The sequence below is a fragment of the Haliotis rubra genome, unplaced genomic scaffold (assembly GCF_003918875.1).
Source record: "Haliotis rubra isolate DU_JTF1 unplaced genomic scaffold, ASM391887v1 Scf1182, whole genome shotgun sequence".
NCBI classification, from domain to species: Eukaryota; Metazoa; Mollusca; class Gastropoda; order Lepetellida; family Haliotidae; genus Haliotis; species Haliotis rubra.
In genome coordinates, this window is record NW_025765095.1 from 174,409 (window position 1) to 180,464 (window position 6,056).

The following is a 6,056-nucleotide window of genomic DNA, read 5'->3' on the forward strand; positions in this document are numbered from 1 at the left end:
TCTGTCTACACTGAAACAGTTTGTGTGGACGACCTCACTTCACTCTCAGAGGATCGATACAATCACCGTTCCATGCAACAAGGGCCAATGAAAGAAATGCTGAGAACACTGCACTGTGTTGCCCCGGGATTGTTAAGTGTGTAAAACTGTGGTAAGGTGACATAGGTATAATTAGAGATGACATCGTCTGTTGTTATTTTGACTGACACCGTCATGGCAAAGATCTGATAAAAGGTAATCGGTATGTCGTGACTTAATAACCTACGGTTATAACGAACTCAAAGGGGCCTACATTTTCAGTTCGTCATAAGAGTAGCTTGTGTTACTTATCGGACTGTAACACATATAGCAAAACACTCAAAGTACTTCGCTATAAGGGTGTTCGTTACAAACGGAGTTTATTGTACGTTGTGGATCCGGGTTAGAATTGGTCATCAGCAACCCATGCTTGTCGTAGGAGGCGACTAACAGGATCAACAAAGATGCCACAGAGAACACCATAATAGATCGACTCAGATATTACTGTCACAAAGTTAAACACCTCGGTCTTCTTTACTCCTTTATACATGACAGTGTATTAATAAATTAGAGATAAAGAAAGAAGAATGTTAATACCTACCCCTTAACCACCATGTAAATCTCACTTCTCCTCTACCTAGAGCCTTCATCTCGGCCCTGACATAGGAAGGAAGCAGATTTATGCGCAATTGGTAGGTCCTGAGTTCGAGTCAGCGGAAACAAAACATCTCAAACGTTTTTGTATTTTCAGGTAGGCGGCCAAATTACGGTCGATGACAAACACAGAAATGTTGCCAAGGTAATTGTTCTCCCAAACTAACAAAGCAACCACTGGAAAATATGATATATTTCATCATATTTATATATTTACATTTTTATCATATTTTCCCAACTGCATTTGATGTTACTTTGGTCACTGAGATGTCAAATCTGGCAAAGTCAACTACCAGGAAACTTTATCGAGGACTCGTCTACCATAAAACCTTTGCTGAGAGTTTGATACGTCTGGCCCTAATCAACCAACATTCAAACATGAGCCGTATGACCCTCTCTGAAAGGACGTACTCAATTGTACCTATAAATATTGTGAAATGTGGACATATACGACTGGGTCTGCTGCTGTATTGCTCAGCAGGATGAGGAGGTTGACGAGAAGGAAGTAGCATGTCATCCCTCTTGTCATACTTCCTTGGGCGGAGGTGGAATGGGGTTAACGTCGTACTTAAGAACATTTTGCTCTTATGACGAGGTGCATGCGTATGTATGTGTGTGGTTGCTTGTACTAGCCCAGACTTAAGCTGGTTTTATAGTGCTAGCTCACTGAGATATCATGCCGCAGTTAAGCATGAATTCCCCACTCAGACACATTTTACTGACTCGGAGCCGACCAGACCTTGTTGTACCCAGTAATGCCGAGCGTCAGGCATAGATGAACAGGTACCATATTTTAACGTATTTTGGTATGACCCTGCCGGGGATCGAACCTGCGACCTTCCGCTCTCCGGGCGGACGCTCTAATCACTACACAACGGAAGCGGTCTTCGAGCTTTGGAATAAAAGGAATCTGGACATTGCATACAACTAGCATAGGCTGATGGGGACCTATTCTCACTGGGAATACCAATATGGTCAACTTTCCACGACGAGGAGTATGTGGGGTGATTTCAAAATTAAAGATGGAAAGGTATTCAGTCTTTCCCACAGCACAAAGTTTCTGTACAGATTATGAAATCATAAAAAAATGAACAGTATCAATGTTCATCGGAAAAATAGTGACGCATCAACGAAAGATACCTTAGAGACGAGAATGGACTCCAAACATTGAATCATTCTGGAAATCGGAACAAGATCTTTGCCCTATCTAGTAACGATACCCTGAGGCTACCAATCACCTCTATACTCCGCGAAACCTCGATAATATGTATGTCGTAATGACCGTATCCGGATTGAATAGTGTCCTGATTAATGAATGTTATGTCTGTCCATTTTATTACTGCATCATTATGTAATTGGTATTCGTTGGAGTCTTGATTAAAAACAATTCCACTGTATATTTAAAATACCACGGCAAGCCTACACCCTACCACTAGTACTCTCTTGCAAAATACTTCGTAAAGCACAGTGTATTCAAGAGTGTGGCTTTGTTACAGCTGACAGACAGTTCCATCAGCCATGATGCCTGTGATAATCACCAGCACAATCACTATGTTAAATTCGTAATGACATAAGTAAATCGAAGTCCATCTCAGAGTATTGCAACATCGGAATAGGTTCCAAACATTCAATGGTTTATCGTGCTTTGCGACTAAAGTGGATACGTTCATGAGTGAGTGAGTTGGGTTTTATGCCGCTTTTAGCAATATTCCAGCAATATCACGGCGGGGGACAACAGAAATGGGCTTCACACATTGTGCCCATGTGGGGAATCGAACCCGGGCCTTCGGCGTGACTAGCGAACGCTTTAACCACTAGGCTATCCCACCGCCCCGATACGTTGATGAGGCTTTGGGCATTGCACATGATATAAATAATTGATTTTCAGACTGCTGTTTACCGGCCGCCGTGACGAATCTATGACTGGGGCGTAAAATTTTTGAACAAAATTCATCTTAAAACGTACTTGGTTAATGTTATTTCTGTGCAGCAAAGAGATACCTCGTGAATGATTGAGTTTACTTTTACGCCGCTTTCAACAATTTATCATGTTAAGATGTACGTAAAGCTATAGTGATCTAGGTCATAGATTTTCAATGGGTTACAAACTTAGTGACATAACGAGGGCGAACATTGGGTTCGAACAAATTGTTATCGTCCCCTGGCTCGACTAAGGGACAGAACTCTACACAAGGAAGTGAAGCGATGACTGTTCAGGCAAATACAAGCTGTTAAGTGAGTGAGTGAGTTTATTTTTACGCCGCTTTTAACAATATTCCAGCAATATCACGGCGGGGGACACCAGAAAAGGTCTTCACACATTGGACCCATGTGGGTAATCGAACCTGGGTCTTCGGCGTGACGAGCGAACGCGTTAACCACTAGGCTACCCCACCGCCCCACAAACTGTTACGAACGGTAGTGCCAAGCCCTTTCATCCTCATCAGTGTGCAATGGGTGCTTCTACATCAAACACGTTCTCCTGTTTTAGCTTAACACATCGAATCAACAAAAAGACATGACCCACAGAAGGGTACTGAACCATTTGTTTATTTCTTTGTTGTTTAACGCCGCACTCAGCAATATTCCAGCTATATGGCGGCGGTCTGTAAATAATCGAGTCTGGACCAGACAATCCAGTGATCAACAGCATGAGTATCAATCTACGCAATTGGAATACGATGACATGTGTCAACCAAGTCAGCGAGCCCGACCAACCGATCCCGTTAGTTGACTCTTACACCCAAAATGGGTTACTGAAGATTAATTCTAACCTGGATGGATATAAATAGTATTTAAGACTTAGTTATACAAATGCTGAAGTAACGAGTTCCTTTGTATTTTCATTCTTTTTAATATATATAGATAGGCTTTTGAACATTATAAGTACATATAAACAAGCGTATGCCTCTCTCATCTGAGCTCACAACTAGACCAGCGGTCGTGTGAAGATCTTTTCACCATGAATACCCATCCTACGCCTATTTTGGATGGTTGACCATTGTTGCTGCAAGGTGAAAAAGTAGATCGTATAGTTTGCCAGTACTTGTTACACTGCCAGGAAATTACATTTTTGTACTTTTAGCAAGTACTTCTAGTATCCTCACAAACTTTACTGACAGTTGTATTTTAACTCTATATTTGTAACTGTAGTGATTGTCACTATGTTGTGTAATACCGTTGCCAGATTTCTACGTTGTTTGTTTGGTTTGGGAACAGATTTCTGGGTTAAACTTATTCCACTCGACGAGTAACAATACTGCTTGCACAATGCCACACCCGTGCTTCTGTACCTGGCGAGACCCACTCTCAATAAAGGTATTGTGTTTGTTGCGGTTGTGTAGCTCAGAGCATCCATGTGTTTATTGCCGGTCCTTCGCGGGCTATTATTTGATAACTATTGCTAAAAGCATTACACAATCAATAGGAAATGCAGGTTTTATGACAATAACAAAACTCTGTACCTGCCGAGAATATGTTGATTTGCAATTGTTTCGCCAACTCAATATGCAAAATGAGAATACATTAGACTTTTTCAAATAGGCGAAACAGGGTTTTAATTGAACGACATTCATTTGTACGACCAAGCATCGCATGAATATTCATCTTTACGATCATTTTCTTGAGTTTCTGATAATGTGCGTCAACAAATCGACTCTAGTCATGTGCTTCATTTTTATCTACTGTTTGTCCTATAAGGTTTCACATTTATTTTATTGAATATTTATTTATAGTAATTTCATAACCGTGCACTTTATGTACTTCTAGGATGTCAGTTTGACACAAGTTTGTACTAAAACCAGAGCTTTGTATAACAGAGCTCTGAAAATAGACTCATCTTCAGAAACCAGTTCTTGATATTATGAGCACGCCGACGACTGCGATGACACATAATTAATCATGTCACTGTCCTGACCACCCGTTTATGTTGCCTGTTGTGTCCAGTATGGGTTCCTGAAGATCAACTTAAAACCCATTATTTAAGGTGTGGTTTATGATTAAATTTAAGTTGGAAGAAACGGAGACTTTCATGAACGTTTATTATTCTTTAAGATCAGGTTCGAATTGATCTTCAGTAACCCATACTTTTCGTAAAAGGCGACTAATGGAATCGTGTTGCCAGGTTCGCTGACTTGGTTGACAAATGTTATCATATCCCAATTGCGTAGATCGATGCTCATGATGTTGATCACTGGATTGCCTGGTGCAGATTCGATTATTTGCAGACAGTCGCCATATAGCTGGAATATTGCTGAGTGCGGCGTTAAACAACAATCAAACAAAAAACCCGAACGTCTGTTGCGTTTTTTATACATTTGTCTTAGTTGTGGAACCGTGTGTTGATTTGTACGTCTTCCTACTGGTAAGTAGTCACAATGCTTCCCTGGGACTCCAACGGGACTATATTTGTAGTAAGGTCGAGTAGTTACGAGTCGACTTCCAACATGAAACAATAAGTTAACCTAGACATTTGTGCGCATGAATGAACATGAACTAACACAAAAAATGGTACATGATTTACAATTGTAACATATGTTATATTTGAGATTACACTTTCTCAGTAAAGTACTGACTGTGGTAGTTTGGGCTTGAACCCTATTTGGAATTCGAACCGACAGTCGCAGAGACAGGCACTTAGTCGCCAGCACACTTCAGTAATCTTATCGGCCCGTGAAGATCCAGGGTAGAATAGGTCTTCAGCAACACATGCTTGCCGTACAAGGCGACTATGCTTGTCGTAAGAGGCGACTAACGGGATCGGGTGGTCAGGCTCGCTGACTTGGATGACACATGTCATCGGTTCCCAATTGCGCAGATCGATGCTCATGCTGTTGATCACTGGATTGTCTGGTCCAGACTCGATTATTTACAGACCGCCGCCATATAGCTGGAATATTGCTGAGTGCGGCGTAAAACTAAACTCACTCACTCACTCACTCAGTCACATGTGAGACTCAAGAGTACTAGAATCTGTACTTTACTGAGAAACTGGAAACACAAATATAACATATGTTACATTTTACCACTTTCTAAAAGGTATTATGTATTCATAATGATCAATTGTAATGATCTTCACACAGCAGCTACCCTTGATGGAATGTGAGATAGAGATTTCAGATTAAACTTGACAACACAGCATCAAGATATACAGTAACTTGCACGCCACATTGACATTTCTGACAACTTATTATTGTTTAAATACAGTTTAATGAACTTGTACTGAATCTTACTGGGAACAATAATTCCAAACCAAATATTTACACTGCTATAAAACCACAATCTGTTAAAAACGATAACTGAGCATTCTGTTATTTAGACTGTTATGATGATGTGTTTTTGCTAATTAAAATGTCACATTAATTAGCATTTAGTTATTATGGGTC